General features: G+C 38.7%; 1 long non-coding RNA gene across 1 annotated transcript in view; it reads right to left on the reverse strand.

Moving 5' to 3' along the window:
* The window catches only part of LOC108581436, a 585003-nt gene that overhangs the window by 511187 nt on the left and 50318 nt on the right, over positions 1-23498 (reverse strand). The window contains exon 2 of the long non-coding RNA XR_002516298.2: positions 22801-22910. This is a non-coding gene — a long non-coding RNA (uncharacterized LOC108581436). The remainder of the gene's footprint in view (positions 1-22800; positions 22911-23498) is intronic.

Below are 23498 nucleotides of genomic sequence, written 5' to 3' on the forward strand. Positions count from 1 at the left end.
AGTATAAAGTATTTTTTCTTAGCACTTGGAGGAACAAAAATTGCAGCCAGACAGACTGGTAGAGATGGAATTCTCATAAAACTGGTTGGAGAATTGATGGAAAGCCAGGTCTCTATTTTCCACTCACAAATGTAGTCTAGAAATCAAGGCCTACCAATATTAAATATGTTATTTTTTAGTTCTCTAAAAAAACTACAGAATGAAGTGCCAAATTATTATATTTTGGAAAAACTGCCATTGGCAACATATGGGTAAACAATTACAAACTCAAAAACTGATATTAACTCTATCAGCTGCAATGCATACATTTGTTAGGATCAACATTGATATATATTTATTTTAATCTTTCAGCACCATTGTATAAATATAGCCTGTCAATGTTACGACATACTATGCTGAATACCAACTGAAGCCCGACCTTTAGTTTGCTGACTATATGAACCATGAATGCACCATAATGTTCCAAAGGACATAAGGATGTTAAATCTCTACACTTTCAAGTTTAGATGGATTTAACTTCCCCTTCAATTTGTATCCATTCCAGCCATGCAGATTCTGTATAACCCAAAGGAATGTGTGAGGAAAAGGGTCAAATAGAGGGCATCACAGTGAAAAAATCACCAAGTGTACAAGTTTCCAGAAGTAGATTTTACCTTCTGCATTACCATTTGGGTTAACTCAGGCAATCATGACTTTGGGGAATTTTTGTCTTTACTTATAAAGTGAGGAGAGGTAAACTAAAGCCGTGGGTTAAAATTTAAATTTTGATGGTCTAAATACTCTAGAAAACAGAAGAGTGGGAAGCCAAAGGAAAACCCTGACGGGGCCGGAGTGGAAGTAAGAGTGGACCTAAGATGTCAAACCTGTGTTCCACTCATTCGCAGCACACACTGGGTTAGCTAATCCAAAAGGTTTACTCCTTGTCTAGAATCCTGTATCCATGAGATTATAAATTTCTACATCCCTGGCTCATGAATTCTCCTGGTAACATAGGAACCTATCTTTACTGCCAAAAGATTGTGCCCTTCATTTTGTTTGTTTTTAAATGTGCATATTCAATGCCTAAAATAATACCCCAAAATTGTAAGTGGCTCTTTGTAAAAGAAATTCTAAACAGGGTCTTTTTACAATTTTTATTTAACTTACTTAGGGAAGAAATTGAAGTCCAGTCCACATGCCTATTTGGCAGATGCTATTTGGATCACCCTTTTTAGAAAGAGTGACTTACTTATAAACCAACAATTCTAATTTTATTTCAGCAGTTGGGTTCGTGTTGATTTTTCCTTGAAGTTTATACAAAAGGTCTACAGTGTAGAAACCATTCTAAGTAGTTTCAACATTCCCAAGTTACGGATGGACCTCATATTCTCCTTTCCATTTATTTCACTTATCTTCATCCTGGGACAGGGGACCCTCACGATTCATCCTTTCCCCATTTGCCCATGAATTCAACATCTACATTCATTTCTTTTACATCTATTAGTTGAGCACACACTGTGTGCCAGACACGAAGTTTTATGCTAGAGATGTGTTGCTTCGCAAAACCCAAAACACATGTTCTTGACCCTCCAAGAACATGGAGTCCAGTGAGAAAAGCCCCAAAAGAGGTGATAATGCCAACATATAATAAGTACTTGGAAAGTGACATAATGCCAACTTCTTAAGTACCAGAATGTTATGGGCACCCAAAGGAGGGGCACCCAAAGGAGAGTCACCCAACCTTTTCTTAGCAACATTAAGTAGATTTTCCAAAGGAGATGATTCCTAAAATAAGAAACAAAGGACTAATAGAAACCTACTTTGCTGGGAGTGGAAGAAGTCTGACCAACTGGCTCAACCAAGGCCCAAGACTGAGATGATATGCAGTCCTCAGAAATACAAGTACAATTTTAAGAAAAGTATAGTTTTGGGGCTCTAGGGGGAGAAAAGATGAGGTTGATGAAATAGAGCCTAACTAAAGTAGGACCATTTAAGTATGAACATGGCATGATTAGTTACACATTAGAGAGATTCCACAGAGAATTCCATGCATGAAACTATTCAGCTCATGTCCAATATCAGTTATACATTGTCACAATAATGCCAAGTAACCAACTATCCCAACACTCAGTGGCTTAAAACAGCAAGTGTTTATTTGGCACAGGCGTCTTCAGGTGGGCAATTTGGACTGGATGAAACTGCACATCCTCCTGGACTCAGCTGGGTTCACCAAGTCTGGGGAGCCACTGACCATAAATTGGCTGATCTAGGCTGGCTTAGGCTGGGGCAACCAGGAAGACTCATCTCTGCTTCCCAAATCTCAACTCTGTGCATGTTCTCATGGGAGGGCAGAGGAGCAAGAAGGGAAGCAGAAATGTGTAAGAGCTTTCTCAGGTTTCTAAAGAGTCACATCTGGTAACATTCTTTTGTTCAAAACAAGATGCTTGTCTAACATAACAGAGTCTGCCGATTGCATAAGAGGCTCTGCAAAGTTGCATGGCAAAAAGAAGGGTTTCAGGGCTGGCTGAAGTACTGTAGCCAATACTGCTATCAATCTATTACACATACAATCGCTGCTGGTGCTAGATTCTGTGTTTCCTAAGATGACAACAAATCTAAAAGACTACAATGATTTTTTCAGATGAGGGTCATTCCTTAAATCAATCACTTACCTACACTCCACCACCAGCACACACATGAGGTGCTTTGTCTTCAATTTTCTGAGACCGTGGCTTTCTGTCTCCAAAAGAGTGAAAATAGTGGTTGCACTTTGGGGTAAATTAGGGAAGGAGCAAAAATAAATAAGATATAAACCTAAGGGAAATATGTTCGTACAAAGAGATTTGTTTTAGCAAACTCAGGAAACAACTTCACGTAATTAAATCTAAATAAAAGTGCATTAATTGAGAACAAATAATGTGCCAAATAATGTGCTAAGTACTTTTACATAGATTATCTCAGTGCTCTCTCTCTCTCTCTGTGATGCACACACACACACACACACACACAGACACACACGCACATCAGATAAATGATATTGTTATATCATCCTCCCAATTTTACTATGGAGAAATCTGAGGCTTTGTGAGGTTATATAATAAGTAAGCACCTGAAGTTGAAACCCAGCCATTTGATTCAATAACCCATTTGCTTAAATAATGTATGTCAAATTGTCTTATCCCAAAATGTCGTAAATCCCACCCTTAAGAAAAGAGTGTGTTTGAAAAGATATCACCAAAGACTATCTCTTTCTTATATACTTTTCTTAAAAGTAAATGCCAAGACCCATGAACACTTTCTATAAATGAATAATTCAGTGAAAACCTCAGAAATGTATAGACTAGTGTCATGGAAAGTCTGCTTTCCTAACAAGTCTATCTTTGATCAGTGATTCATTTACATAGATTCTGTCTACACGTCAATCCTCATGATTTGTAGCACTGCATATTTTAGAACTTGACATATGTATTCTTTTCACAAGCCACGTTTCACAGCAGCCTCCATTGTCTATGATAATGAAGAAAGCACGTCAGTAATAAAGAAAGCCTAGTTTCTTTCAAGACTATGTTAAGACAGACATTCAGGCAAGCCTAACAATTACTCTACCTTCGTGTATATCACCAGCCTGCCAGGTTTATTGTCCCTTTACCTATGGGTTATATATTCATTCTTTCATTCATTCAAAGGATATCTATTGAGCACCCACTCTGTGTCACGCACTGTGCTAAGCATAAGAAATACAATGGAGAACAAGTCACAAATTTATGATCAAATGGGGCAAACAAATCACAAAATCAAGTAAACAAATAACTAAGAATAATTGCAAATTAAAATAAGATGCATAGGGTATACCTATACAATGTACCTATACCTATATGCCTATAACAACCTTACTTTCATTAGAATGATCAGGAATTGGAAATATCAGAGCTGCCTCTGAAATGCTGAAAACAATGAGAAAACATGTGCAAGGAGCTGTCTTTAACCGAAATGCTCAGGAACAGTAGGATCTGAGTTATTCAAATATTCTGCAAATTGACAGTTGACCAGGAAGTACTCTTGTTTTCTCCTTTATTGTTGGAATATAATAGCCCACTTTCCTGCTTTGGTTACATACACTCAATCAAGATGAACTGTGTTCTAGTTAATTAGGTCTTCACAATGCCCAGGGTCATGATTCTCATCTTCAATCAAGGCTTGATAATATCTCTGGGTTTGCAGGGTCCTCCAAAGTGACAGATCCTTCCTCCCACCCAATGCTGGACTCTGGCATAGACTTAAAGGTGTAACAGGCAGAGACGAGCAAGAGCTCATCCTAAACCATATCACGGAAATTGTCAGGCTTTCCAAAACTCATTTTTAATGTAGGCTTTTCAAAAATTAGCTTCTTTCTCTGAAAATTTGAGTATGTTCTTTAAAGCAACTTGAAAATGCTAGTTATTTGAGTTTGGGTTAGTTTAACAGACATGATAAAATAAGTCTAAACATGCACACTGGTCAAATTTTCAACAGATAGATTTTTTTGCTAGTAACTAAGAGAGCTTTTGCTCTGTTTTGGTGAGAGTTTTTGTTTTGTTTTGTTGGAATTTTTTTTACACACTGGGCTAAGCATTTATAATAGCCTAGCATGACTTTTATCAGAGTTCCCCTTTCACTTTGGCATAAATATATTAGTATACAGTAACAGAAAATACCAATTCAATGAGAAGGTAAAGAACGAGTAGCAGGCAGCATTTTATCCCATTTTTATTTTCAGCCAAGTTTTAATTTCTCTATAGGCTATTTTTATTTAGTTCCAAAGTATTCTGGACTTTGCTTTAATCTGTGTAAGTTTACCAATGGGCTTTAGTTACAATGATGCTATACAACAAATAAACATGCCAACAAAGAAAAAGGAGAAAAATGCAACATGCAAAATATCACCGATAAGCTATGTGTAGGCTAGCTGAGAAGATATAGGTGTCATGTCACTTTGAATTGCTTCTGTCTGCACCTTCACGTCCCCTCTCAACTACTGTTCACCTTGTTCTCTGCCCAGGGACATTCACCTGGTTGGAACGGGTTCTGGTTGGGTTCAACCAGTTGGAGGCATCAACCAGGAGAGAAGAGGGAAGAAGGAGGATGTGGGCAGGATATTTGTGTCCCAGGGTCACTTTAGTTGTGTCCCTGGACTGAAGGGCACAGCTGTTCTTTTGGCAGCTTCCTACATTCCTTCCTCCTTCTGGTTCTCAGGTCAGTAAGTTCTGAGGTTGCTTCTCCCACATTACTGCACTACCCTTGTAACTTCCTCATATTTTGTCCACATCTTTCTAAATAGTCCTTGTGTAAAACCCTACAAAAATGACCTTAAGGCTGGGCGCAGTGGCTCTCGCCTGTAATCCCAGTACTTTGGGAGGAAGAGGTGGGCAGATTGCAAAGTCAGGAGATCGAGAACATCTTGGCCAACATGGTGAAACCTCGTCTCCACTAAAAATACAAAAATTAGCCTGGCATGGTGGTGGGCGCCTGTAGTCCCAGCTACTTGGGAGGCTGAGGCAGGAGAATCACTTGAACCCGGGAGGCGGAGGTTGCAGTGAGCCAAGATTGCACCACCGTACTCCAGCCTGGTGACAGAGCAAGACTCCGTCTCAAAAAAAAAAAAAAAAAAGATCTTAATATGTGTGTTGTTCATCTGTTTCTTATAGGGTTCTTAATTCATATTATTTTTTTCAGATGGTTTTTCTCTTTTCCTCAAATATTTTGACAATTGCTGTGCCATAAAATTAAATCAATTGTACCTTATGGTGGAAAATAACTATGTATTCAATTCCTTTTCTCACACATTTCTTTATTTGATTCACCAAATAACTCTAAGATTGGTAGAACAGTTTTCAATGGCCCTATTTATGGTTTGGAAAATAAAGGCTTAGAGGGATGAAGCAATTGGACTATAGTCAACATATAGATCCAGGGCCCCTTAAGTGTATGATTTCTTCTTCAAGACTCTCTTCCTTAAACCATGCTATGAGAGTATACTGCAAACACCTAAACAACATTTGATTATGACCACAAGATAACAACCATAAATTCTGTGTATGCAGAATCTAAATAAGAGGTCTGCAAATTATGGCCCAGGCCAAAAGTACCTGTTGCCTGTATCTATAAACAAAATTTTATTAGGACACAGCTGCACACAGTTCATTTGTTTATTGTCTGTGGTTGCTTTGCCACCTTTTTTTTTTTTTTTTTTTTTTTTTTTTTCCTGAGATGGAGGCTCACTCTGTCTCCCAGGCTGGAGTGCAGTGGCGCAATCTCGGCTCACTGCAACCTCTGTCTCCCAGGTTGAAGCAATTCTCCTGCCTCAGCCTCCCAAGTAGCTGGGATGACAGGCATGTGCCACCACGCCTGGCTAATTTTTTTGTATTTTTAGTAGAGATGAGGTTTCACCATGTTGGTCAGGCTGGTCTCGGACTCCTGCCCTCAAATGATCCTCCCACCTTGGCTTCCCGAGGTGCTGGGATTACAGGTATGAGCAACTGTGCCTGGCCTGCCACCCTTTTGAGTAAAGGTAGAGAACACGTGACCTACAAAGTCTAAAATATTTATTACCTGGTCCTTCGTAGAAAACATTTGCTGGCCCCTGACCTAAACAAACGAACAAACAAATACACACTTTTTTCACAGTTGCCTGACTGTGGTGCTCAAATTAAATAACCTAAATGTGTCTGAAGCCTCTCCGAAATTACATAGTAAAGATTAAATAATTTCAGGCCTTATTTTTGTAAAATATCAGTGAAGGGTATTTTGGGTAACTCTAAGTTAACCAGAATATTAAAATAATCACAGCATGTCATTCTATGATTAATCTGGAAAACAGAAGAATTTCTCAGCTTGTTATATTATTTTTTTTTAAACTTCTTCTTAAATAATGTTTTGAAAATAAATTTACTCCAAAGGGATGCTAGAGAGGTAGTTTAACTTTCTTTTCTACTTCCAGAAAATATACCAAGTAAAATATGGAACACTGAGCCCAAAGACCAGAAATTTTTAAGTTAAAAGTTGGTTTTCACTTAAAGAAAAGAGAAAATCAACCTTGACGGTATTCTGCATACAAATCATTAATTCATACTGCATCAAATATCTGCTTCAATACAGGTGTTTATCAGAAAGAAAAAGGTTTATTGCTACGTGCAACTTAACTATTTTAAATAGTGAAAACAAGTAACAGAGAGAGGCTAGAAATCTATTTCTTACTGTGAGACTTCTGGAAGCCAGGGATTATAGTGAGCAGCTCTACTTTTTTGCCAGTCCCATTTCCATCCAGCAGGACCATGAATCGTGGGTCCTGGCCTCCCGCTCCAGGGGCTGAGTATGTTATTCCCATTGGCCAATTAGCATAAATCACTTCCCCAGTCACAGAGATTGAGTCACAGATGGGCCTGTTGGCCAAGCAAGGCCAATTCAGAATCTTTTGTTGGGGATGGATATTGATATTGATAGCATAACACATTACTATCTTCTGAGCTTTGACTTCTAAAGACCTTATGAGCTTGACATGGCCACTGGTCATTTTCACCACACAAGAGCAATCCACCTGAGCACGGAGTCAACACAAAAGCAAGCAGAGTAGGGAGGGTTGGAGTAAGATGGCCTCCTGGTGGCCTCTATTTAAGCACCCAGATCAAGGCCACAGTGGAAATTAGCCATCCCCTCTATTTCCCTTTTATGTGACTCACTGCTTACTTCCACCTTCCACATCGTTTTTGGTAAAGTAGTTTGAATAGGGACTTGTCACTTATAATTGGAAGAGTCCTGACTAATTCATGGTGTAAAGACGACTGTATAAATAGAGACATTTATTCATTGAACATTTATATATCCAGTGCCTATCATGGACAAAGCCTGAAAACTAGACATTTCCACTAGAGTAATATAAACGCATAGGGAAGGCTGGTGGGAGAGGATGGAGCTAGGCAGGTGGAGCCTGCTATTCAGAGAACACCGTGGCATGTACGGAATGGCACTGTAGTATCAAAGAGGCACATTTTCTCAGGTATTCAACAAAGAATTATTCATATCAATACTCACTCTGTGTTCTTGGCACAGAGGAGACAAGGGAGGGAAAAATGAAACATTGCCCCTTCCCTCATGGAGCTTACGGGCTCATAAGGTAGAATTCAATCAAATAACCTCACAGAACTAAGTACAACTGCAATGGAATGGAACAGAATGGAAAACGGAAAGGAAAGGAAAGGAAAAAGGGAAGGGAAGGGAAGGGAAGGGAAGAAAAGGGAAGAGAACAGGAAGGGGAAGCGGAAGTGGAAGCGGAAGTAGAAGGGGAAGGGGAGGTAGGGGAGGGAGAAGGGAAGGAAGGAGAGGAAAGGAAGAGTGCAATACTACATTTAAAAAAAAAAAAAGTGAGAACAGTCATTTGACCTAGTTCTGGAGGTCAGGGAAGATTTGTGTGAAAATGTGTCCATAGCCATTGGCCAGGAGAAGATGAATGGGAAGAGCTCATGTGAAGGGAAAATGAGTAGCAAGAGCGAAAGAAGGTTGGCATGTCTGGAGCACTGAGAATGTGGGGGGAGTTGAAGGTAGAGGAGTGTCGTCCTCCTGCACTCTAGATAAAGTGACCTGGGGCAGTTCCCATCCACACCTGCTGTCCCTGGTAATTATTAAGAGGTCCTTTTTATTGCAAAAAAAAAAAAAAAAAAAAAAAAAAAACCAGATCAAACATTAAATACTATAGTCCCCTGGATCAAAAACCAAATTAGGCTAACGGCAATGTGATGAAATCCTAATAATGTCTGGAGTTCAGCTATTAGTAATGCATCAATGCTAATTTGTTTGTTTTGGCAAATGCAATCCTGAGTAATTTAAGATGTTAACTGGGCAAGGGGTATCCAGGAGTCATCTGTACTATAATTGAAATTTTTCTATAAATCTACAAGTATTCCATTATTGTTTATTTAAAAAATAAAACAACACCAGCAACAACAAAAAGGTAGACTGACCGAGGAAACAAAGTTAAGGAGTTTCGTTTTCATCTTAAGGAGAAGAGAAAGGTACTAAAGAGTTGAAGCATGGTGGAGTGGTGAGGAGGAGGAGGAGAGTCCTCAGATCTGTGTTTAAACAAAGCCACTCTAGCTGCAGATGAGGAGCAAACTGGAGGGTGCCTGAGTGACTACAGAGAGATTGGTCTGGGGCCATGTTAGTAGCTCAAGGAGCGATGACAGTACCTTGGACCAGGAGATGAAGAGAATGGCTAGATACAGGCCCATTTTGAGGATGAAATAAGCAGTAGTTTTTGTGGACTGCATATGGGGTACAGGAGAGGCAGGAGTCAGGAATGAGCCCTACGTTTCTGTACATTTGTTTGTGAGTGGGAGTCTGGGGGGACCACACACAGGACCCTTCTGTGAGCAGGCCATCCAGGAAGGTGGAGAAGGGTAGATGGATCCTGATATGGAGCTGAAGGGTTAGAGGACAGCTATTAAACCCCTGCAAGGACTGGCAAGAGCCAGACAGCATCTCAGTTTAAGCACCAGTGGAACATCCAGCAGGTTATCAAGACAACATGTCAGGCTCCTCACAGCAAAGGGAGGGCCCAAAGGAATCACATCCAAGTCCTGCTCCTCAAATGGGAACCCAAAGCCACGATAGCATTTGCCACTATAGAAACATGGTTCAGTGTGGTGATGAGTCCTGCTCTGTGAACCTCCATCCAGCCTCAGCCTACATGTCCAGCATGGAGTGGGGCAGACCTACAAGGAGGAAAGAGCTTCTGTGAAGAGAGGCATTGCCTGGGGGTGAGGGACTTTAAAGGCCCCCAGACCTCTAGGGCAAGACCTCAGAACAGTGCCTGGCACATGGTAGACTCAATATCAGTTGAGGGAAAGAAGGAATGGATGAAAGATACTGAGCATTGATCCCATCAACTGTGAAATCAGTCCAATAATACATCACTGATAGTGCTGAAAAAGGCTGAAATTAATTGGCAGTGTTGTCTGCAGGGCTGAGCTCGAGAAAAACACTAAAGAAGCTATAGCCATGAAGGGATGAAGGCCTGGGAAAAATATATACATCATTTATGTTTATTTATCTGCAGTGACCAGGACGTAGTCTTTAATTAGCAATCTAATTATGTATTGGTACATTAAAAACATACACATGGGGCATGAGTATTTTATTCCTTGTGGACAAGGCCACAAGTATATTCACAATTGCACCTCAGGCAATGTAATCCACTATATGTTTAACAAACAAGTGACATAGAATTTGTTTATTTAATTCCTCTTGTGCAGCCAACAGAGTATCTCTCTTCAGGAAGGTGACCTCTGTAGCTCTTTTCTTCCCGCCATCCCTTGGCTGGTGTTATGTTTTTCTCTCCAATTATAGTGAAACTAAATGGAAAGTATTGGTTCTCTCTGTTCCTGAAAGGAATTCACTTACTTCACTGTAATGGTCCACCAGTGACCAAGCTGTGCCTCATAAGTGCCACAGCTTCCCCCAAGCCCTGGGAATGAATGAATTACCCTTGGGGTGAGTTGTGCAAGAAGAAAAGCCTGCCTGTTCCGGGAATAGCCTCCACATCCAGGAGAAGTGACAGCACCTGTTGGTGACTCTCAACGAGTTGGCTGGGATGGCAAGGCAGACTGAGAGGCATCAATTCTGAGGCTGGTTTTTGAGCCTGTTAAGCTCCTGAAGGGGAAGCCCAGTGGATGGAACGGGTTGTGATTTGTTGCTGCCTGGTCAGAATATGAGTTGGGCTCCCTGGAAGCTGCACCCTGCTTAATTTACCTGTCAAATAGCCTGATGGATTTGCCCATAGAGTTTTTAAACAGAAGATAAAGCTCTTCACTCTGTGAGGCTTTCCTCTTCAGTGGGGAACATATCCATCACTTGCGTGGATCAATGTGGGTAATTCAGGGCTCTTCAGCCCCATCCCGTTGAGCACTCTATCTCCACTCTGTAAATATAATTATTTGGAATGGAATTTAAAAGATTGCCCATTGTGTGCTCAGTTTATTTTCCAGTGAAGGCTCCAAGAAGCCAGGTCACCAGTCGCCGCTAGCTGGTGCTCTGCTAGCATGCCCCGTGGCAGTAGCTGAGTGCCACCCAATGAAAGTGACCAGACTCAGGGACCCAGCAGAGCTCAGGGAGCAAGGAGAGCTCACACAGGTAGAGTGCTCAGCCCTACATCATGACTGTTCACTAATTCTCAGCCTTCTTTGGCCCACCTCCCTAAAAGTTCTATGCACCATTCCTGTCCTTTCACTAGAAAACATGTTTTTGGGATAGGGATTTAAAAAATAGACAATTTTTGTAGATACGTGGTCTCCTCTGTCCTTCCATATAAGAGATAAGGAAGAGGAAACATAGAATTCTAGGTTCAGGGTACCCATTAATCTGTAACACTTGGACTATGCCTTTCAACAAAAACTGAAGAATCTAATGTAAAGTCACTAATAAATACAAATAAGTCTATTGGATTCATTCTACAGCAACTGTTAAGTACTAATGTAAATTTACATAACATCATCTTGATCTTTTCTTTGCTAGCAATAAGGTATAATTCTATTCATCTCAACAAAGTGAATTGAATACAGAAATTTTCCCATTTAATGAAATATTAATTTTGCCTCTTTTAAAAACTGCCCATTTTTTTCCAATGACAAAAATGGATAATTCAGTTTCTTCTGGTGGAAAAAAATATTAAGAACAAAATACTTATGTTCATATGGTCAGTGTGTAATTGTTTTTAAACATCTACATTGATATGAAATAAATAATTTTAAGAGGATAAAAAATACAAAGCACTTTTTAATCCTCTTTAAGCAATACATAAGTAGATTAAGAGGTTTCCTGAAAACAGTTTACATTTTAAAATTTGTAACAATTAAAAATATGCTCCAAAGCATAAACACATGTTTTTAATCAACATTCTTAATCTTAGTAATGAACTAAGAATTTTTCTTTTTTTCTTTTTTTTACCATGATTCCAATATTACAAGTCATAAAGGAAAGATTGAGTAGAGTAAAATGAAAAGCTTTGTAGGAAAGGAAAGAAAAAGATACAGAAAGTCAAAAATCAAATGAAACCCTAGAAAAGCGCGGGTAGCTTAAGACAGAGTACCGCTATCTTTAATATACAATTAATTCTTACATGTCAGTAAGAAAAGAAATCTAGCTAGCAATCACAATATAAAAATAGCATAGGAAGTTGTAGAGGCAATTCACCAAGGAAGTGCAAATAGCCAACATATTCTGAAAATATACTCACTGATAATAAAAAAAAAAAAGCTAAAATTCAGATTTGCAAAAATGTAAAGAATTAGTATGCATTAGAAAACAGAATTAGCACACATGTGAAGGATTGGTCACGTTCATGAATGGTTGATACACATCTCAATTTGGTTTGTTTCTGGAGAGCACTTTAGGAAACTGAATAAAAACTTATACCTATCTACATTGTCACAGAAATTTCATTTGTAGGAATCCGCCCTTTAAAAAATACTTAGGCAAATAATAGTCAAGGTTCTCCAGTGAGGTATTGTTGAGTACATTGTGAAAAACAGCATAAATGTCCATTAATAGTGATTTGATCAATTAGTTATGATACTATATGATACACAGGGATACATGTAGTCATTTAAAATGTCATTAATCTATAGGTATTGAAACAGATATTTCTTTAAGGTTGCAATGCAAAAAAAAAAGCTATTAAGAAATAGCATGTGTTACTTATGGTTTCAGAAATTAAAAACTGTGACTTATCAAAAAAATCCAAAAATTATTAAAAAAAAATTTAAGGGAAATACTATAACCCAACAGATTTGAGTTTCTATTATGCCCCAACCTCAAACAAATATACATAGTTATTGGCATATTCAATTTGTATTTATTTCTTAAGTACCTTATTTAAAAGATATTTACTTATCTTTTTGGCAGGGACAGATTTTTAAAGGAGATTTTGGTTTATATCTTGTTTGTAATGATATTAAGTTTTTATTTCTAAGGGCACTGCAAATGACAGGCCTGTGCTTTCCACTTGAGATTGACGCTGCTGACCTCTCCAGCAAGTTTCACCCTCAGGGAAGTGAAATCACCATGGATGCTATTTTTTTCACTTGTGAACTAATGTTGATTCACTTGTATTTTCTTAAATGCATGCATACATGTATAAATAATTAAACAGAGTCAATAGGATTTAATCAGGGGATACATTTCCCCTATAGTGACTAAAATAGAGTGAGGACTTGGTTTGTAAGGACAATGTTCAAAAAGAGTGGCTGGTACATGCTTTTGCTTTGAAGATGAGTGGGCCTAAAATCAATGATACCCCAGTATCAACAAGCATATTCGCAACCTAGATGGTGATCTATCTCATCGTCCATTAAAGAACCAAAGGTCCTCAGAGAAATGGCTGACTCTAGGACTGGGGCAAGGAATATATATGATAAACCTGGAACATTTTGTTGTGCCAGAAAGTAAGAAAGTGTTAAACACGCCAACATGCACTCATGCATGCACAATGGCTGCATATCTCAAAGGGATACAGAAGACAAGTGAAAGAACTCCCAATGGCCGAAGCTGGAACAATTTGAACAACAAATAAATACCATAGTATTGGATTATAACCCAAAGTATAATATATATATGGGTGAGTCCATACTGATGTAAATATATGACTAAATAAATAAATAGGAGAAAAGAGACAATCTCCTATGCAGAGGAATTTCAAACAACTTAGGTAGATACTCTGTACCCAAGGAGAGGAAGCATAACTCCCCACTCCGCCAGTGTGAGCTGATTACAATGCCATGTTTTTGAAAAAAATACAGCTTAGAAAGTAAAAACAATAAAATAAAGAGTAATTTTACAGTGGAGAAATCTGACACACACGACCTCAGCCAGGTGATCAAGGACAACATAAGCCATGATAAGTCATGTTGATAGGGTGTGTCCTTGGTAGGATGTGATGAGATGGAACTTTGCCTCTGTGGTTTTCACTCTCTAAGCATATTACCACAGCCTGATTTTGAGAAAAATCATCAGACAAATCCCAATGGGGAGACACTCTACAAAACAACAACCAGTAGATGCCTCAAAATTCTCAAGGACATCAAAAATCGGGAGAGTCTGAGACGTATTCATAGTCAAGAAGAGCCCAGGGAGACGAAGATGAAATGTAATTTGGTGTCTTGTAGCAGATTCCAGAACAGAAAAAAAGAGCCTTGGTAAAAATTGACAAATCTGTATAAAGTATAGACTTTTTGGTTAATAATGACATAACAATATTTGCTCATTGGTTGTGATAAACGTACCATATTAATTTAAGATGTTAAATTAGGGGAAATTGGTGTAGAGCTTATGAGAACTCTGTGTACTATCTTTGCAACTTTTCTGTAAATCTAATATTATTCTTAAAAAATTATTTTTTTTATTAAGAAACAGCATGTATAGCTTTTGGTTCCAGAAATTAAAAAGCAGGCAACTTACCAAAAAATTCAAAAATTATTTAAAAACATTTAGGGGAAATACCACACACAGTCCAACTGATTTTAATTTCTATTATGCCCCAAACTCAAACAAATATGCATAGTTATTTGCATATTCAATTTCTATTCATTTCTGAAATACCTTATTTAAAAGATATTTACTTATCTTTTTGACAGGGACATATTTTTAAAGGAGATTTTTATTTACATCTTGTTTGTAATGATATTTAGTTTGTATTTTTAAGGACACTGCAAATGACTGCCTAAATTAAGTTTATCCTGACCACTTTAAAAAATGACTACACTGACCACTCTTTTAAAAATTTTTTTTAATTATTATATTTTAAAGAGTAATCAGGGTAGTTATTTTTTTAGTGATTGTTATTTTAAACAATTGTTTTTAAATTGTTATTTTTTAAAGAGTGGTCAGGGTAGACTTCATTTAGGCATTCATATTGAGCAGAGATGTAAAAACAGTAAGGAAGCCAGTCGTGTGGACATCTAGGGACAGCCTGTGTAAAGGCAGTATGTGACTGACTCTTTTAAGGGGGAACAGAGAGACCAGTGTCCTAGCAGTGGTCAGGGTTGGGGAGCTGGGGAGGGTAGTGAAAAAAGAGGTCAGAGAGGACAGAGGGCAGTGGGGGGTAGCATATATAGGACCTACAGCATATATAGACCCACAAGCCATTTCAACACCTTTGACTGAGTAAGAAGAGTGGCCACCTGAAGCTTTCAAGCAGAGGAACAGAACCCGACTCCTTTTGGAAAGATTCACTCTGGCTGATGTGACCGTGAGAGGCAAGGATGAAATAGGCTGCTTCGGTCATTCAGATGAGAGGTGATGGTGACTGGGACCACTTTAACAGTAGAGGTGATAAGAAGCAATTATATTTGATAAAAGCAGTTATATTTCAAACTTTTTTAATATAAAATTAGATATAAGGTAAGAGAAAGAGAAGTATCAAAAATAATTCAAAAAAACGACCAGGCATGGTGGCTCACACCTGTAATCCCAGCTTGTTGGGAGGCCAAGGCAGGAGGATCACATGAGCTCAGGAGTTTGAGATCAGCCTTGGCAACATGGCAAAACCCTGTCTTTACAAAATACACACACACACACACACACACACACACACACACACAAATTAGCTGGGCTTGGTGAATGCCTCTGTGGTCCTAGCTACTAGGGGGATCACCTGAGCCTGGGATGTTGAGACTGCAGTAAGCTGAGATCATGCCATTGTACTCCAGCCTGGGTGACAGAGTAAGACCCTGTCTCAAAAAAAAAAAAAAATCAAGAAACTATGTTTTGTGTTATGCATTTACACCCTTATATCTTTGATAACTTATATCAAAGAATGTATGGGGATTTGCCATATTTCACAAATCAAATCAACATTTAAGTCCCTTTATTAATGTGATGGCAGTTATGCTCTGTCCATTGCTCTACTCCTTGGTTTGGTATTTCCTGCATCCAGTCTTAGGGCTTCTTCCTGCATGGTATGTTTTGTCCCATTGTTTAGCCTTGAGGCTCCAGTAAAGCAACAAGTGGGCTGAAAGCAACTTTCCCAGAAAGGACAAAGCTTTGGGGCGCAAGAGAGATCTTCTTAGTGGGAAACTGCTGCTAGGAGAGGAAAGTACTATGATGCAAAAAACATGTGTTTTCTGCTTTTTCTGAACAAAACAAGAACCTACACATTATATTTTTAAATGCAGAAATACATGTAAATGTAATTTCAGCAAACCATGCATTTATCCATTGAACCCTCAATTCAGACTAATGACTCCCCTTCTTGTCTTAATGACCATACTAGGAAATTTTCTTTCATTATTATTAAGAAATTGAACTTGTATTTTTTAAACTTATGATTTTCATTTTAAAAATGAAGAAAATATTTTAAGTTACACAAATAGACGCTGCGATATGGACAAAACTTCCAATTCTCCTGAAATTGAACAGTAAGCATGTATTTGGCACTGCCATATTATAGTTTAAAATATGCACTGACCACGTGAAAAATGAAAGTCTGAATGTGACATGCAAGTGACCTAAGGTAACAGCATAAAAGTAGACCACACAAAGGGAAGCTGCACAGAAGCTGAGGAAAGACTATGTAAAGCAGGAGAGAAGTTCGTCTTTGGTAATGCCAGGCGAATTTTAGCTCCTGCCATTTTTACCTCCCCTCGGATGGGCCTGACAAATTCACGCTTCCAGGAACATTTTAATACTGGCCACCTTTGTGCAAATAAATCAATTTAAATTGTTTATGTAGACATCGTGTTTTGAAAACGGGCATAATCATATTCAGAATTTAAATCATTGTAAGGATTCATTGACATTTTATATAAAGTATTTAACGCTATGTCAGAGGCATGTTCAACAAATTATTAATTACAATAGCAACTGAAAAATTATCGATTACAATAGCAAGAGAAAAATTATAAATTATAATAACAGTTGATATAATTATCAATAACAAATTATCAATCATTAGTATTCGTCATGAAATTTAGGGCACTTTGAGAAGACCCCAAAAGACTGTCATAACATACCTCATAAACAAGAGAAAAATCCTTCTAATAAAACTGTCCTCAATATAAACTACAACCCCTCATTCAGCTATGCAAGGAGACAGAGCAATGATATGAGAGACAATTATGTAAATACAGCCACCATCCCTATTTTCCAAAGTCCTGATTTCAGACATAGCCTTCGCTTGTTTCCATATACCATATTTCAGTGCCAAACAGCAGGTCCCAGCTTGCCTCTGACACTCTGAATTAGCATAAAATGTCATTGTCAAATCATATGTTCCCATTTTTAATTGTCAAAGAATTGTTTGCAATAATATCAAGTTTAATGGCTGCACACCAATCACATCACCTGAAATATCTGTATTCCATTTAACACCCCATTGTCTCTGCACTACAGAAGTAGGCTCCAAGAAAGAAAAGAAATCAGCCCGTACATCTGAGCTTTCAGTCCAAAGGCAGAGAAGCAGTGCAGAGCAAGCAGGAAATGCAGGGTGCTACTCGCAGCCTAGAGCAATCAATGCAAATCTATGCCACCGTTAGAAGGTGTTTTAATTCCAATAATAGACATCCTGTGATTGATGAATCTTTCACAGCTGTTTTCTATGTAGCTGCTTAATTCAAGCGTGCTGGCAGAGGTGGATGCTCACTTTAGCAAGTTGCCGACCCCAGAGTATCCTGCTTGGCTGCCAGCAGATTGAAAGGAGTGGCTAGGCCATAAGTTGGGGCCTAAGAGTTGGTGTGAAGTCAGTGCATAATGTGATGCGTCAAATTCCATCAGCTTCCTAATAACACCAACACACTGACAAATACAGCACTACGTGGTGGCTGATTCCATGGTCATTTCTGTCTTATCTTTCACATGGTCACCTAGAAATGCTTCCCCAGTGATCAAGCTTAATCCTATGGAAAGGCTTTGTCAAGAACCTCAAACTATCCACCCTTAGATAATATCATAACCACATCATAACATAATATCATAACCAGTCATCAGAGATGACTGTTGTTGGCACGCATTTTTATTTGAGTACTGTCCTGTACTCCAGGTAGGAAAAAAAAGGTTGACACAGCCATTCTGAAAAACAAATTTGAAAATACATACGCCTCAAAACTCAGAAATCCTAATTCTTGCCATTTGCTCTAGAGAAAACACAGCACAAATTAACAGGAAACATGTACACAATTGCTTGTCAGAGTATTGTTCATGCTGTAAAACTTATAGTAACAAAAATTTGGAAACAATCTAAATGTCGGTTAGTGGAGGAATAATAAAATTGTGATATAACTGTGCCATGGAATATTATACTGCAGTGAGAAGAATCAAGGTACATTTGTCATTATAAATGTCAAAAACATAAGGGTAAACGATCTGAAAAAGGTGCAGTATGTATAGCTCATACCAAATAATGCATTTTTGTGAATTCTAAAATTATACACTAAGCAATACTTTATATGTTTTGGAATATATGTATATTAAGTCCTTGATGGGAGATAGATAGTTAAATGTTCAGATTAAGTGCTAATGCACAGAAAGAGGTGGAAACCGGAAAAAGAGACAAAAGGAGACAACAGCAGCCATGGAGTTATTATTTGAACAGAAATGACATTGTGTTGGTATCAGGCAAGATTATTGATTGAGTCAGTTTGATTCTGTGTACCTAAGGTCCCGCATGGAGACAAGAAGTTAAGGAATGTCTTGTGAGGAGTGTGGCTTTAAGGACAAATGCAGTACAAGAAACTTGAGCTCTGCCTCAGCTCTTCCAACCAACCTCCCCTCCTGTGCCTGCTGCAGTCTGTCCTCAGAAAAGGGAGCTGGAGGCTCAGACGTCATACACGGTTTAGGCATTGGCCTCTGTATGGACACTGACGACAAGGACTCCAGTTTCGAGAACATTTTGGTGACACTGTCACCCTGTGCTGCAAGCACATCCAAACCATCCACTCCCTGCCAACACTGAAGATGTTTCAGAGACTATTAGACTGGACCCAGGCATTTACTAATCCATCATGCCATCATGTCCTCTGTAATGCTCTTCTCTCTGGCTCTGAGACCAGCCTGGCTAACACGGCGAAACCCCATCTCTACAAAAAATACAAAGATAAGCCAGGTGTAGTGACATGGACCTGTAATCCCAGCTACTTGGGAGGCTGAGACGTGAGAATCTCTTGAACCCGGGAGACACAGGTTGCAGTGAGCCAAGATTGCACCACTGCACTCCAACCTGGGCAACAGAGTGAGACTCTGTCTCAATAAATAAATAAATAAATAAATAGCCCAGGCATGGTGGTTCATGCCTTTAATCCCAGCACTTTAGGAGGCCGAGGCAGGTGGATTACCTGAGATCAGGAGTTTGAGACCAGCCTGGCCAACATGGTGAAACCCCGTCTCTACTAAAAATACAAAAATTAGCTGAGCATGGTGGTGGACACCTGTAATCCCAGCTACTTGGGAGACTGAGGCAGGAGAATTGCTTGAACCCGGGAGGCAGAGGTTGCAGTGAGCTGAGATCGCGTCATTGCACTATAGCCTGGGGAACAAGAGCCAAACTCTGTCTCAAAATAAATAAAACAAAATAAATTAAAGGAAACAAAGGTGTCTCAATTCGCTTCCATTGACCTAATAACAGAAATATTTCTAAAAACAACCAGAGTGGTTTAGCAGCTGTCTTTATTCACCTTTTCAGCAATGCAGACTAAATGCAGCTGACATTCATGTTGAAATAATTTGAGTATAAATTACTTTCAAATACTTCTTTCTTAAAATAGAGAAGGGTCTGTCCTTCATATTTGAAGATGACATTCATTCTGGTTATCCATAAAGCAGTGTGGTGAAATGGGTTTGTAACACTTATTTTAGTTTTCTTGGAATGTCTTTAACAGTTAAGTTCTTGTAAAAGATAAAATGGATTTAACTCTAGGCCCTATAATGGAAATTTGTTTGCCTCCAAGCTAAGTTTATAAAGCGGAACAGTAATAGTACTAAATGAAAAAACTCATGGAGAAACTCCATAGAAAGGACAGAAAATTCCAAAAAGTAACCCCTGGTCTATAGCTTCTGTGTGTTTCTTTTTGGGGGACTGGGGGGCAGCTCTTCCGTTTTACTTCATGCATTAGGCAAATCACTCAGTTGTAATTTTTCAGAACTGTGTGGCTCTTATGCAGAGGCACCTCTTACAGCTGCGAGGAAACTTCTAAAAGCTTGGCTGCCCTCTGATTATCTACCCTTAGTCAGCCTGCTCTCTTTTAACCATTCTATGGCTACCAACTTATTGGATCATTTCCTAAAATAAAGCCAAGGGGATCCCTGCAGTAACTAGACTCGTAGAAAGAGTTTTCCAACAGTGGAAACTCTTGGTTCATCCCTTTGGCTGCTTTTGATTCAGATAGTGTGCAAAGAACTTCATCTACCAATGTCTATTACAACCACATGGTCAGTTCCCTGACCAAAGCCAACTGGAATCTTTTTCCTTCTTCCAGGCTAAGGCTAAGGAAATTCAAATCTTGATGGTCTAAAATTGTCCAGGTATAAGAAGAGAATTAAGGCAGGAAAAGCTGAAGGAGAAAGGCAGACTTGGCCATAAAAGAGGCTCATCCACAGTTTCTTGTGGGAAGACAAAAGCCTGTTGGAAACCAAAGTAGAATCTCTGCACATCTGCACCAAGACAAACTTTCTGAAAAATGGAGAGATCAGCTCTGCTTATTAAGATAATAATAATTATAATGTCTGTTTAATCATTAATTCTGAATAGTGTTCAAATCACTAGTTCTGAATAGTCATCAAATTAACAAAGTATTATACAAGTTAACACTAATTCAATTGTCTTGAGAGTCATTAAATTGATTTCACAGTAAGTAGAAGGGTAGGGGTATTTTATGACAAAAGTATGAAAAGAGGAGAATCCCAGGAGTACTGAAAACAACAATAAAATTTTCTCAATTTTGCCCCACGAAATCCTACTTAAAATAGCTTTAGGGGTTCACTACATTCTCTATTCTCCTTGAGCAACATTTGAGCAACTTTTCCCATTGGCCATCAGCAAGCAATGGAGCCGTGTTTGAGTAGTCTAAAATGATGATCCATACAGATTCAGGAACTCCCTAATTATTTCCAGTTAGGCCCACAAAGGTGAAAGATGCCTGAGATGTGCCATAGCTCATATTGTTCTAGGGCTTAGTTTTTTTAACTTTCCCAAACAAAGAAATGGCTATAATTCTGTGTATACTACAGAACTTCTCCATCTGCCATATCTAGGACAGCCATATTATCTGATAATATTAATGTTTGTTAATGCATTAATTATTAACAACATTTAATCATTTAAATAAAGGTGACTTTGTAACTCAAGAATGGAAAACCAAACATATGTTCTCACTGACATGTGGGAGCTATGCTATGAGAACGCAAAGGCATAAGAATGATACAGTGGACTTTGGGGACTTGGGGGTGAAGATTGGAAGGGGGGGTGAGGGATAAAAGACAACATATATGGTGCAGTGTATATTGGTCAGGTTGCACCAGGATCTCACAAGTCACCATTAAAGAATTTACTCATGTAACCAAATACCACCTGTAGCCCCAATAACTTATGGAAAAAATTAAAAACAAATGAGGGTGGCATTGAATTATTGAATGAATATAATTCCCCAATACATTTTAAGGAGGTTGGAGGGTGCTAACCACAGGGCATTTTGCAAGCGTTGTAATAAGTTAGGAGAGGCAAATTCTACGTATAATAAAGATGAGGGATTTGTAAAATTTGAGAAATATTTGAGAGCAGGAGATTACATTTAGGGAAATCTGAGTGCTTTACAGAAGGAAAGATGAAAAGAGACAAAAAGAACCCAGGACCAAAAAAAAAGAAAAAGAAAAGAAAAGGCCACTATATGAACTTTTCTAAGTTCTAAATTTTTTTATGAGACAACTCACTCCTCTGCTTTTCCTAGCAGATCTTCAGTAGATTCTACGCTAACCAATGCTTGCTTCTCTCTTACTAGAATGGGGGAGAACATAGATAGTTTCAAGAGGATGATAAAGGGACAACTGACATCTGGGTCACCTATCGTGTGTTTCAGTAGCTTCCGCCATACACCACGTATGATATTAAGCCAATTCTCCAATAGATACACCATTAATAGCTGAATCCCTTTTTCTCATTCATTATCTTACATTATCTACATTGGTCAACTCTTACATATTCACTCAACAAATATCCATTGAACACTAACTTTTTAGGGGATAGTTAGCTAGATCTTTGAGAAAGTCAGAGTTGAATCGACATTTATCTTGCCTTTGAAAGGAAAACAATCCAACAGGAACAGTGAGACCTAGGCACTGGTAACTATAATACAGTGTAGAAATTGAGAGATGCTGTAAGAATGGAAGATTAAAGCATTTAATCGAAGGGAAAGGAGTTAAGAAAGAATGTGTAGAGGATTTAGGACTTCAGTTGATTCTGAGAGTAGATTTAAAATCAATCACAATCAATGAGTCAGATGTTTCCAACAAAACAGTGATCTGCAATTCAGAATTTTGTTGTGCTGATAGTTACTGCAATAAAATGTTTCACCCCCTTGCAAAGGCTCATAGTCCAAAGGTATATGATTTGGATAGGAGAACAAATCCATTATGTGATTCATACTCTACCTATAGCAACCAAATGTGACATGAAGAATAACAAAAAGAAAAAAAAAAAAAACCTGTACTTGAGAGACATTAAACGTACATGTTTTATTAGTCCGTTTCTACACTGCTATAAACAACTACCCAAGACTGGGTAATTTATAAAGTAAAAATGTTTAATTGACTCACAGTTCTGCAGGCATAACAGGAAGCACGACTGGGAGCCTTCAGGAAACTTACAGTCACGGCAGAAGGCAAAAGGGAAGCCAGCACTTCTTACCATGGTGGATCTCTTCTTACTAGAGAAAGAGAGAGCAAACTGGGATGTGCCACACACTTTAAAAAAAAAAACACAGCTCATGAGAACTCACTCATTATCACGAAAACAGCAAGAGAGAAGTTTGCCACTTGACCCAATCACCTACCACCAGGCCCCACCCCTGACACATGGGGATTACAATTCCAGGTGAGATTTGGAGGGAGCCAAATCTCATTCCAGATGAGAGCCAAACCATATCCAATGTACTCTGCAATTCTTTGACATTTTATTATTTCTAAAGAATGCAGGGGGCCGGGCGCGGTGGTTCATGCCTGCAATCCCAGCATTTTAGGAGGCCAAGGTGGGTGGATCACCTGAGGTCAGGAGTTCGAGATTAGCCTGGCCAACATGGTGAAACCCTGTCTCTACTAAGAATACAAAATAAATAAATAAATAAATAAGCCAGGCATGGTGGCAAGTGCCTGTAATCCCAGCTACGCCAGAGGCTGAGGCAGGAGAATCACTTGAACCTGGGAAGCGGAGGTTGCAGTGAGCCAAGATCACGTTACTGCACTCCAGCCTGGGCAACAGAATAAGACTCCATCTCAAAAAAAGAAAGAATAAAAAT

Source organism: Papio anubis, chromosome 10, assembly GCF_008728515.1.
Source record: "Papio anubis isolate 15944 chromosome 10, Panubis1.0, whole genome shotgun sequence".
Taxonomy (NCBI): Eukaryota; Metazoa; Chordata; class Mammalia; order Primates; family Cercopithecidae; genus Papio; species Papio anubis.